General features: G+C 41.1%; 1 long non-coding RNA gene and 1 other non-coding gene across 2 annotated transcripts; both read left to right on the top strand.

Annotated features, from left to right (window-relative positions):
- Positions 1 to 57: 57 nt before the first annotated feature.
- Positions 58 to 130, top strand: trnar-ucg (transfer RNA arginine (anticodon UCG)). The gene has a single exon. It is a non-coding gene; the product is annotated as a tRNA-Arg (tRNA).
- A 2437-nt stretch (positions 131 to 2567) lies between these two features.
- On the top strand, positions 2568 to 12197 carry LOC140306923 (uncharacterized). The gene is made up of 4 exons (XR_011915790.1): positions 2568 to 2717; positions 4171 to 4368; positions 6049 to 6340; positions 11844 to 12197. It is a non-coding gene; the product is annotated as an uncharacterized lncRNA (long non-coding RNA).
- Positions 12198 to 12943: the final 746 nt, after the last annotated feature.

Below are 12943 nucleotides of genomic sequence, written 5' to 3'. Positions count from 1 at the left end.
TGATTTTGTTGTGAATTAACTAAATTGCTATGTAAGACAATGTGGGACAATGTATCAGGCCGCGTGGCCTAATGGATAAGGCGTCTGACTTCGGATCAGAAGATTGCAGGTTCGAGTCCTGCCGCGGTCGACTTTTTAATGTTCTCTATTACTTCGCACTTACAGTGTTAAATTCTAATTCCTCCAGGTTATCAGAAAACACTGCGACAGGTTTATTTTGTTGAACATAGCAAGTCAGTTACACAGAGAATATATCAAGCCAACTAAAGGCTTAGTGTTCAGGAATCATTGCTAGAGTAGACATTTCAGTCACTGGATTTGAATCTCACAGAATATGGAAGCAGCATGGCAGTAAAAATGAATATAATGAACTGGAAGTGTTTACGTGAGTAACAAAGAAGCTAAGAAATAAGAAGAGACAAACAGGTGACTGTTGACTATGTGCTTGGCTTTTGTTTTATTCTGTTATATCTTCATGTCTTTTTGCTTTCTGTGGCCATGATTTCTCACCCTATGCTTCTGGTTTTAGACACCTTGGCCTCTTGTCTTCCACTTGTTCTTCCGGGTGGTTGTCATTGTCATCATTCTGCTGTCTCTTGACTTTCAGTCTGTCAAGGCAGGAAGTATTTACTGCTTCCACTTTATAGTTCTTTCCCTTTTGTGCACCTCAAAATGATCATAATCTTTCTCATGATGATCAGGCACAGTTGTGTTGTTTCAGAATGCGGACTGGCTGTCTGCCACTGCTGGTTTCAGACTGACGAAGTGGAGTTCGGATAAGGAGTTAAGGATAGTTTGGCTGGGCCTAATAATCTGTCCTGTCATTTGGATATTCTTCTTCTTTGCCTGCCTCTTCTCCCTTAGTATCAAATGTTACTCATAGACATCCTCTCCATATGGAACATTATAGAATCTCCCTCTCAAATGCTTCTATCTGTCTTCCACAGTCAATAGTGATTGCAATTATTTTCCTCCAATTGGTTAACCTCTCTGGTAATCTACACTGTAAGGCTGGGGGACGGGAGGGCCAGCCTCCAGACAAGCGCTCTATTACGGGACAGCACCTCCTTCATCATTGAGCGAGTCCTGTTGTCCTGCTGATATTTCAGGGAACATTAAAACCATATATTTTTCTCTCTCAGCCAGACATCATATTTTGATTAGTGCAAAGGTTACCTGCTGAGCGTGCACAGCTGCTCCACCGTGTCTGTGTGTGATGAAGGGAGATATAGCCTGTAAACGTTAAATCAACCCCCTAAAGATTTAATTTATTCCCTTGTCCATCATACAATTAGATACAGAAACCCTCTGTTCTGGACATGTAGTAAACTTTTTATTACATGAGCATTTAGCAATATTGCTCTTGTATTTTAAGTACTGATGCCAAGCCTTGTTTATTATTATCATTCTAACTGTTTTTCTGATCTTCTTACTGTTTCATGTAGTTAACAATATCTTCTTTCTTTCTTTCTTTCTTTCTTTCTTTCTTTCTTTCTTTCTTTCTTTCTTTCTTTCTTTCTTTCTTTCTTTCTTTCTTTCTTTCTTTCTTTCTTTCTTTCTTTCGATTAAAAAAACTGACTAACCTCTGACTACCCGCAGATTTGGAGGGAACAGTTCATGCTAGTCCTGGGCATGGCCCCTAACGATAATTCTCGCAATTGCCACAAAACACTCAGATGTCAAAGATCCTTTATTTGGCAAGAGAACTCACACTTCATCCGCGCCTGAACTTGATTTATAACACTCTCTGGTAGACTTATATGCAGTTGAGAGGACAGAAAAACTCCAATGAGAAGTTTAATAAAAAATGAGCCACAAAAAGCAGGTTGTAGCCTGTGCTCATCAGACGTGTTTTATGCAGGAAAACACCGTGTCACTGATCCCATTGGAAATTACCTCCTGTCACCAGTTAAAATGGTTTAATACCCAACCACATACGTGTGCAAGAGGAACTAATAACTGAGAAAATGTTGATGAAGCGCAGTAACGTGAGGGGAATTATGTGAGAGTAAAACTGATTTTATCGTGGGATTTAGAGGGGTTTTTTTTTAAAAAGCTTTATTTTTCCAATATTTTTAGTCACTTGTTTTATTCCACCCTCTGGAAACAATAGTTTACATTTTGATATTTACTCGGCCAAGATAAAAATAAAAAGTATCAATGTCATCATAATGACATTAGCACGCATGTCTTTGTCTAGTATTTGGACATGCACCATCTTAACAAGACAAACTGCATCTGATGATGATGTGGTATGAGAAAAAGGGTCAAAATACATTTTAAAAAAGACAGATCTGGAAATTAAAACGTGTTTTTGGTGAGTTGGTGAAGACAAGATTTATCTTTCCACTGTTTGGTTATAGCCTACCTACGGCTATAACTTTTTTCTGACAATGCTTGATAAAGTAAAAAAAAAATGCGAGTGAGGCGTCTTACTTGATTCTTACAATCTTTGGAACCAGTGGACTCTGTGATTGGCCAATTCGCCGTCCTGGTCCTGGCATGACGTCAGTGCGGGAGCTAGTTGTCAGACAGTAGAGGAAGCGCGCAGGCTGGAGGAGAGACAGAAGCTGGTGAACTGATGATGGAGCCGGACTCATGTGTCTTCAACTATGTACAAGGGCCCGATGTAAACGCAGAAAAATCCATCTGGAACATTCAGCACGACCTGAAGTTGAGGACATCTGCTTCCAGAGTTTGCTCTGCTTCTGAAGCAGGTAAGAAACGCCCCTGAAGGTGGACGCACACATCCTCAGATTAGTTTATTTTCTAAAGCAATGTCCATTTATTTTATGCATAAAATGCGGTGACACTGGTAATAAATGTATAGTTGATCTATTCAAAGGCTTGAAATGCCCCAATTGTTTCATATATATAAATGAGGCGAAAACATATGTATGGTCTTTAAACGGGTAAAAACCTTTTATTATACCTTTTATTGTACAATTTCCCAGAGTGTTAAAGGCTTATGCGAGTGCTCGGCTTCTATTATGATGATGAACAAATTGCTTTTTGTAATAGCTTGCGCGGATTAATCCCCGTGATGTGAAATAGTCTATTTTTTTTTTAAGAAGAGGAAGTAGGCCAATCACAGCTCTCATTAAAAGTAGGGATTCTTTTCCCCTGAGGAGCTCCAAAGAGCCAAGAGCAAATTAAAGCATCGTCAGACCCGAGTCAATTAACATTTTGAGGATTTTCATATTGTCTTTTCTTTAAGAGGTCATCTGTTGATCGTGGGGCATCACTTCAACCTGCTGCACCAAACAAGCACTTCCTCACCTAACGCGATGTCAGGTTCACGGTCACAGTTTGGACACACGTGAAACAAAACTGCGTGTCGTCAAAACTAATATGATCCACCTTTAGCCTACATGGAGATAGACGGTTAAAACCGTCTTTATGATGTCAAAGCAAAAAATTTCAAGTTAGTGTAACACACCACCAGTCATTGGTTAGTTGTGCTTAAACGCAATAAACTACACTGTTCAATCCCATGTCAAGTTAACAAATAATCCGCCACATTACCCTGAAAATATCTTGTTCCAAAGGCAAGTGCAACGCGTTAGAAGAGGCCTATCCTAGCAATTAGCTGACGTGGATTATCTAAAGTGGTAACTATATTGCAGTACAGACGGATATTTTAAATTGAAACAAGCACGCAAAGTGATATTTAAATGGCAGATCAGACTGGATTTTTACCGTAAAAAACAAAAAAACCAAAACAGTAACACTTGTAATTGTGCCCATTTTGAGCAATGTAATATGTGATGCAGGAGATGCTATTAGAAGCAAAGTGTAGGCTATGGCTCCCGTTTTGGTACGTATTAATACAACAATAATACTTATTTGTTTTCTAGCTACAGTAGACACATCGTCCACGATGTGTATCTACTTGAAATTTTCATACATTTAGGATATAATTTCGTTAGCAGGCCCACGTCAGACACGATCCTATCGTAGAAATATTGATGCTAAAATTTGCAAGTTAAACCAGCAAAATTACATGACCAGTTGACCCATATTCTCTTTTCTTTTTTTTTCTTTGCATTTAGTGCCACACATCTGCATTTTCTCCTATAACCTCAGCTGTTTAGCTTCAAGAGAGTCAAATGAGCCGGAGAAGTGTCTAAGTACAACAGGCCCTCTAATGCGTGTTTTGGTTCCTTGTAGATCACGCCAGCGTCATTTCGGGCTACAGCGTGCGGTTATGTGACAGAGGAGGAGGGGAGGGGGGTCTGTTTTTGTCTTTGGTTATCTAGCTGTATGAGTGTTAAATACCTGTCATAAAGCTAGATAACCGAAAGTAGAAATGACCTCCATATCGCTGTGTTCATTCACGGCTCCGCAGATGGATCTTCACAAAAAAAGGTAAGAAAAAGTTCTACTGATAATGGAGCAAATAATACCAAGTTTAATGACAAGTTTAAAATGCAGACTGACACGTGTAAAACGCAGATTTTTTTTAACATGGTCTTTTTTTCTTTCATATAAGTACATAAACTTACCTGCTTTTGGTGTTTTTCAGTGCAGAACCTTGATGTCTGTTATATTGTGGAGTTGTTTTTTCTAAGGAGATCAAAAGTACTTTCACCAATGATGCTGTTGGTTTTTGTTCACCTCTTAGACATATACTCCCCTCCCCTGAATATCTTTGCTTTTCTTAATCTCACTCAGAGATTTTTTCTGAGAATTTATATTAGTATTATGAATTGACTGAAGGTCCATGATAAAAAACAAAGGCTGTCCATGCAGGTTGTTCAGCAGCATGGCGATGAATATTAAACAGGTTGTCCAGTGGCAGAAAGGGACCAGTATAGACTTCCAGAAGTACTCCCATGCTTCCTAAATTTCAAGGGCCCCTAACGAGATAAGCATGTAGGGATTTCACAAGAGAAATGTTGTTGTTTTTTGTGGAGTGAACATCTAAAAATTTGACCTGTAGGACGAGCACAGTCGAACAGTAAGCCTTGCCTAGTCCGTTGCTTACACCCGGGCTTTTCCCACTGCTACATAACTTGATGACTTCAGTTGAAAGACGTCTATTAAAGCCCATTGTTTGATTTAATGTTGGTAACATTTAGAAAGTGAAATAACAGTCTCTCAAAGACCCCCTGGAGCTGAATCTGCTCAAGGACACTTTAGTATGTTGCCCTTCCAGTCTAGTCTCTATTCAGATGCTCATGATTGATGTTTTCTGTTATTAATTAAAAAAAGAGAAAAACACGTTCCACTTGTGACATTTAGATGAAAGAAAGCGGAAGCAAAAGTTTTCTTAAGGACCTACAGAAGCTCTAACACTGCAGTTGAGTGGTGCAGCACAGGGTTGAAAAAAAAACAAACACTTGTCATCTGTATTTAAAGCTGTTGCAAATCTTGAGGCCTTTGGGTTATATTGTGTCTCAGCTCAATGAGAAGGCCAGAGCCATCCGGTAGACAGAAGCTGAACTTTTCAACTTGGTACTTCAGTGCTATACGGTGCAGACGCTCAGCCCAGAGAATGCCACTAAAGCTTAGAGAGCACCACCATGAGATGAGTTTTCATTCATTCTCTTAACTACCCATTGCAGTAGAGCTTGCTGTCAACCCGGGCTAATTGCTTCGTTTCACAGTCAGATATTGGATATCTGAAAAGGCTGTGTTCCAAGTCTTTTCCAGAGCTTCCCCTGCTATATGTAGCGGGTGAACCTGGTATGCTTCCTTAACGAATGAGAATAAAAACTCTTGAGGTGTTATGAGGTCGTCTGAAGGCATCCTTGATTCAACCTTTGTACCTTTATAATGTGAGGGTTTCTTTTTTAAGCTCTTTCATAGCTGCAGAATACACACTCATGTCTTTAAAAACACTCGCACCCGTATTGCTCTTTGTATAAACTGGTGAGCGCTCTAAACATTTTGATGGTGTGCTGATTTATAACCATAGTTCAGTACTGTTGCCTTTAAAAAAAAAAAAATTAAATAATAGTCCATGATCAAAATGCTGTAATTATACTCTGGAATGTTTAACATGGTGTGATTTCCTCTGTTTTCTCTATTCTGCCTTTACTACAGCCTTTCTATTAACACTGAAAGATCTGGGATGCCCGAACAGAGCCGTCGTTAAGCAAAAATTAGATATGGGGGGGCCTGGGGGGCAGTCTGTCCGGATTTGCCGCCTCCTCCCACCCCCTTTCGTTTTACCCAAGAGCTCCTGATGCCATCTGCACTGCCAACTGAGAAACTTTGCCTGTGCCAAGAAGCGGACAAAGACCCTCCCCAGATCCCTGGAGTATGGGCGCGCTCGGAGGAGCCATCTTGGGAGATGTTTGCCGCGACAACTAAAATGGCTGGGCTGGCACTCGAGGTGAGCTGCATCATGGTTTTCTGTTGGGTGCCAGTGGTGTTGGTGATGGCCAGAGGGTGAGGGGTTTGGCGGGGAGTGTGCGAATGTGTGCAATGGGGGAAGGGATCTTGAGGAAAGGAAAGAAGAAGAGTTTTCCATTTCCTCCAGTCACACATGGCCTCTCTCTTTTCTTCTGTGATCCGCTGCTGCTAATTAGCAGTTAAGGGGTGAGGTGTGTGTGTGTGATGGTGGTTGGTGGTGGTACGGGTGGGGGTGGGGGGCTGGGTAGCAAACAAAATTAATGAGCTGGCACCGGTTGAAGGAAACCTGCTATCCTTTCTTATCATGGTGCTACTTTACTCCCTGATGCACACCAGGCAGTGGTGTGCCGCACGTTTCCACATGACGAAACCTCATTGATTAATTCACACTAAACTGCCTTTGTCATGAAATCATGATTATTATTACAGCATCTATAAGGATGTTAATAATCGGAAAATTTCAGGTGCCGAGGAAGGAATGATAGGGTGATGCCAGAATATATATATTTAAAGTGTTTAATTTACTTTATGTCAAAACATATTTTTGTTTGCAAAATAATTCCTTGTGTATAAATTTGGCATTTCATTACTTATATTTCAGTCCATTCTGCAGCACACATCAGTGTGTGCGTGTCTAGCTAATCAGAAGTGCCACAGTGAAGGGGAATTTGTACAATTGTTAAAGCAACTTAGCACAAATAACATGGACTAATTTTCTAGTTGAGCTAATATGATTTTAAGCATTTGGTCCGAGCATTTTAATGTTCGTTACTGCTCTCTGCCTTGTAATTTTTCTGATTACTTTAGCCAAAATGCACATTAAAAATGTCACACATCCCAAACAAAATCGGGAAAAAAAGACACTAATAAGTACCAATCCCCCCAAATCTTTACCAGCAAGATACCTGGAACCTTACACAGACACACACACACACGCACGCACACTAAACTCTCCTTATCGTGTCATAAAGCTGCCCTGTACCCCCCATGACTGGCAGCAACCTGAGGCAGAAAAGCAAGACACGTGAGCATGTGTGTCCAGGTCCGACATGTGCAGCTGCGGTGCTGTGTGTTAATGAACATCGCTGTGCGTTTTCAAATTATCATTCAGCCCCGTACCCTCTCTCTCTAACCCCCCTCAATAGCTGCCTGCCCGGCAACACCCCCCCCCCCATCCACCCTTTCCCTTAAAAAAAAAGCCTGCTTTCCCACTATTGTGGGAACTGGTGGTGCAGTGGGCCTGTGCTGGGGGGCAGGGTGGGAAAGGCCCTCTAGACTAGACATGAGCAGATGCCTGAGACATTAGACTGTCGTGCGGATCACCGGGGTCGGGCGAGCCACTGAGTTTTAATGTGTGGGCAAGTGTATGTGTGTTTGATATGTGTGCAATGTGGGGGGGTAGGGGGTGTAGTCCAGGCCCTGGAGTGCCACCTGACTGTTCATTAGTCTATTCAAGCTTCTCTGCATGTCTGAAAAACATGGAGATGCTACATTTTCTGCTAAATGAGAGGGTTTTCCCAGGCTTTAGATATGCGTTCATACATGATATGCATGCAAAGCTGTATGCTAAGACCTACACGCTTTGTCATACTAAATCACAGGTTTTTACTGCATTGTATCAGAAGTGCAATGCAATGATATATTCACATTTTCTAATGAAAATGTGCCAACTAGTCATGTTTTGGATCTCAGTTTACTATAAGGTTGCTTATGAATGCAAACAATATCCACAGTGTAAAAAAGAGAGCCGACATTAAAAACTCCACAAGACAATTGGTGGCACACCATATCACCGTGAATGACTCAGCTAAGGCAATGGGTGCGCCCTGAGAATATGAGTGATGTAACCTGCGGATAATGATTATTAATGGGCCTCATACTGTAAATGTGCTTCCACAAGATGTGTAAGGCATGCATAGCCCACATGTCAAAGGATTATTCCCTCTCTTTATTCATATAAAAGACTCAAAGCTGTCTCTATAATTGCATTTGTGCTGCTCATCTGTGATGTACAGCGTATTGCTTCAGGCGGATTTGACAGAAGCAAGAAAGCAAGTCAAGAAATTAATGTTGGGGGTACTTAAGTTTTCTCCATGCTATGTCGCGTACGTTAGGGAAAACAGAGGAGCAGAAGGTTGAATTTGAAAGGTAAAACAAAAGACTGGATAATCAAGAAAGGGTTAAAGATGGAAAAGCCAAATGTGTATGAAAAGGAGGCAGCAGGTGCAGCACATGGGCGGCCATGTTTGAGCTGTGAGTGTTTGGCTATCTGCTGATGAAGTCAGCTTGTGCTAGCTTGTGTTGTGCCATGCTAGAGAGATCCGCATCTGCGAGGAGCAGGGCATGGAAGACTGGTGTGTGCGTGTATGTTCAGAGATCGCTTTGCAACTGAAGCTGCGGCAATCGACACAGACAGCATGGTCAAAGAGAGAGGCAGTGACTGAAGCACATTTGTCAGGAAAATGTATTCATCTTTAAGATGTCTGCAAGACGAGCATTCACATTTGTTTGGAGGGCGTAGAAATGACTGACAAGCACAAATGCTCACAGATTGCTTTAACTAATGATGACGCAGAGCTAAAATCCTTCCTAAATGCAATACAGGGAGGAAATAACGAGAAAAAAAAATAACACGTTTGATTTTGACAACCTGCTGTGTCTCAAAACACTCTGTGAAACTGCTTAACGGTCTGGTTTTTAATCTGCTCTGAAACAAAGACTCTTCAATCAAGATCGCCTGAAACTAGAGCAGCTCGAGAGTGAGGTCAGCTGCTTTGACACCAAGTCAGGAGGATTTAGGACCTGAATGACCCTGAATATTCCTTTGCACACTGCAGCCTCTGTTACTTAAGTATTCATTCCTCACTATTGACTCCCTCTGCTCTTACGTAACTTTACATTTGACAGAAAAATGTATTTTCCCTGAAGAAAATGGCATAGAGGGAGATGATTACCTTTCCACTCTTTCTTCTTCCTTACGTCTGTTATTCATTATTATCTATGTATTGCTTTAGCTATGTGGGATTTTCAGTGCTGGGGAATTATAATGTGTGACATGATGAAGTGACAGTAGTCAGTTCTCACTTCCCATTCTGCGTGGGTGCAGTGGCGTAGCTATAGTAGCGATAAAATGTTAATACCACATAGCTCCTGGGTTACCTCCTCGCTATGTGTGGACACTATTAATGTTTTAACGGCTCTACAGAGATATATAACGCCCAGCTCATGGGTCGCCAGTAGTCTTGGATGAGGTCCAATGTGGGTCAAATGAGGCTCATTGGTGCTCTTTAATGCAACTTTGGCTGAGACTAATCTCAGACAAAGCCCAATGTTAAGTATCTTAGAGGAAGATGGAGAGAAGTTTCTACATCCCAGGCTTTTCAGATTACATCTCTTGGCTGTTGCATCCCTGAGTAGGGGTCCTGTATGCACCAATGAAAGAAGAATTAGGTGACTGAGCCTTTAATACAGTGACCCTTTGTAATCATAGCAGGAGATGAGGTTGTAGGGTGAAGGGAATACTGTGGAATCCTTGATGTGACCTCTTCTGTGTGTATGCGCAATTTTCTTTCTGTGCAACTGTATATGAGTTGGATACCAGGCTCAGAAAGTCTCTCCTTTTTATTTCTACCCTACAAAGTTGTGTTTAAGATTGAGAAAATGTGTCAGAAATCAAATCAAGTTCAAGTTCATGGGTGCAGACAGTCAGGGAGTTTGGAGTGTCTGTGGCCACCCTGGAGTACAAGAAGAAGAGGAGGAGGTGGCGGTGGGGTGGTGGGTGGATGAGGAGTACATAGCCTTTGACCTGTGTTAGGGTTGCTAAGGGAAAGACGCCGGTCGGTTCAGTAATGTAAGAATGAAAAGGCCAAATTGTCAGAGCTGTCCTGCAGACGTCAACCCCCACCTACAACACACACAGACACACACAAACTCCAGCCCATTCACACATACTCACAGATGGCACGGGCCAGCTTGGGAATGTTAGCTGCTTTTATGTTCATCAGACACTGCTATAATTCATCCAGAGTTACACTGTCTGCACCTCTTCCTCAGTGCATTCTGTTGGACCGCTTGTGTCTCGGTTTTCAGCCTCGTCCTACACACCCTAACACCTATTGTGTGTGTGTGTGTTTGCATGCCACTCAGTGTATAATAACTATAGTAAAACAGAGAGGGAGAGAAAATCCTGTGTTGCAAGTAAACAAGCTTGTCAAATGAATTTAGTTTCCTTCCAAAAACACAACTCAGGTCTTTGTTCAATGTCGTCAGGCGAAGTTTTTCCACTAGAAGGAGTCTTGATATTATTACAGTGAAATAGCAAAGCAAACATTTCCTCCTCAGTGAGACCAAAGTAGTTTTTATTGCTAATAGGATATGTGATGGATCACATGCATGTAAAGACATTCAACCAGTTGTTAAATCCAGCCTCACATGAGCTCTTACACCATTATGAGAAAAACTATTATACGTGCAGTTTAAATGTGAACCAGCATCATCAAGCACAGGTATTACATTGCAGTTTCTTTTTTAATCAACTATGACAAGCCTGTAATGGCGGTCATGTGTGTTCTGATTATAATGTGGCTAAATAGGTAGGTAGAATAAGCTGTTGCATCAATCAACCATATATATTTCTGTGTTTACTCATTCTCACTGCTCAGCGTTTGATGTTTGACTGACTGTGTGTCAGAGTGGGCATTCAAATTGTAGTATGTGCATGTTCCGTGGCCCCTCTGTAAACGTGTCCAAGTGTGGCCTCATTTAAGGCTGCATTCATTCAGGGGAGGGGTCTGGCGAATGAAAGAACACGTATTTGCATACGCTGCATGCTGTCTGCGTAGAGGGAGCAGTCGAAAAAAGATATCAGAGGTGGACAAAGAGAATGAGGACAAATCCTTCATTGTGGGGTTGGTGGGAGAAAGGGCTCATCTGAATTGGGGAGTGGGTGAAAATTGACAGAGAAAGAGTTTGAGCTGGTTCCCTGTGGGGATAAAAGCCTTAAGATCCCTCCATGCATACAGCCTGAAACTGGAGGAGAAGAACAACATGCAGAGCACAGGGGCTTTTTAAAAATTTTTTTTATCGTGCATGAAAAGGAAGCCTGTTTTGCTAGAACACTTCCTCCAACGTCTGATGTGCGAGATGAAAAATCACACACAACCACAAAATGACCAGTGTCATAACAAACTCATCAACATTTGGATAAACCAAATATGTCAGGACTCTAGACTCTTTTTTTTTTTACCCAAAATGCCCTCTTTTTTTGCTTTGATTTTCATTTTATTGCAGGTGTTTTGTCTGAAAATGCTTTACTTTCATAAAGCTTTTAAGTACTCAATACAGTTCGTCACTAAAGACAAGTCTTACAATCTTTTTTTTTTCTTTTTCCACTTCCCAAAAATTACTCCCATGTTGAGTGGATGACTTGACAAAGCTAAGTTTGATTCTCATGCTAATGACTCCCTTCGTCTTCTTTTATTCAGAGGCGGGACAGGAGCTGGCACATCGAGGACCAGATTCAAGGAAATGTCGTGAACTGGCTGGCTGGACTCCCGGCAGAGCATGCAATCAAGAAATTATGAGATCATTGTGTCTAAATAGTGTACAACTCAAAATGTGTTTGTCAGACACTCTTGTAACAATGAATCATGTGATGAAACAACTTTAGACAAAAGATTGCAAGTAAAAAGACTTGGATATTCCCAATTACTTCACACTCACCAATCCATGTGCATTTCTGAAAACATGTGAATGTTTTGATATATTTTCAAGTTAAAGTTTACTCACTCGCTCAACTCATGTTTCATCTTTGTGTTGCAAATATATTATTGATGTTTGCTTGGAATAATGAAATAAAAATACTGAAAATGATACACATGTGTTAAAAGTCCTCCTTCTCAGAGATCCATATACAATACATAAGCCCTACCCATGATCATTACATGGTTTACATGTTGAAAGTAGGCTAAGGTTACATTGAAATAACCTTACACTTAATAGAGTCTCGCTTTCATTTTAAGAGTTAAAATTAGACAGATGCGGCTGTGTTTAGTAGTCAGGACGTCTCTCTCTTTTTGGTGGGAGATTCACTTGGTAATGTGCGTGAAGCTGGTGTGAGAAGGCGTTGGAGTGACCCCTCATTAAGTTTTAATTAGGAGGAGCAGACAGAGTAACGTGCGCTGCATCGTTGAGGCGAGGGGAAAAATGTATCTGCCGCAAAAGTCGGTGGACCAAATAACTCTGCGTGCATTTAAAACACAATATGAATAGATTCGTCCTCACTCTTTATGTTTTATTCATGTGAGAAATGTAAACGATTGTTTTTAATATACAGTCTGCACGCAGTTTATATATTTATTTCCTGTTCTTGGACAGGAGTCAGATAAAAAACAAACGCCCTTAATTATATAAATATGAATTTCTAAAAAATAAGGATCAAAATGTGTTGCGTTCACTTTGATGTTTACTTTGACCCGTTTAATGTGACGCTGCACGGCAGAGCCAAATTTCGACGATTAATTTCGGGATTACAGGCCTTCCTGGTGTCGGTCTGACCTCAGTCAGTGTCCGTCTGATCTGTGTC

Source organism: Leuresthes tenuis, unplaced genomic scaffold, assembly GCF_036924035.1.
Source record: "Leuresthes tenuis unplaced genomic scaffold, fLeuTen1.0.hap1 SCAF_5, whole genome shotgun sequence".
In the NCBI taxonomy this organism is placed as follows: domain Eukaryota; kingdom Metazoa; phylum Chordata; class Actinopteri; order Atheriniformes; family Atherinopsidae; genus Leuresthes; species Leuresthes tenuis.
This window is presented reverse-complemented; position numbering and strand designations above follow the sequence as displayed.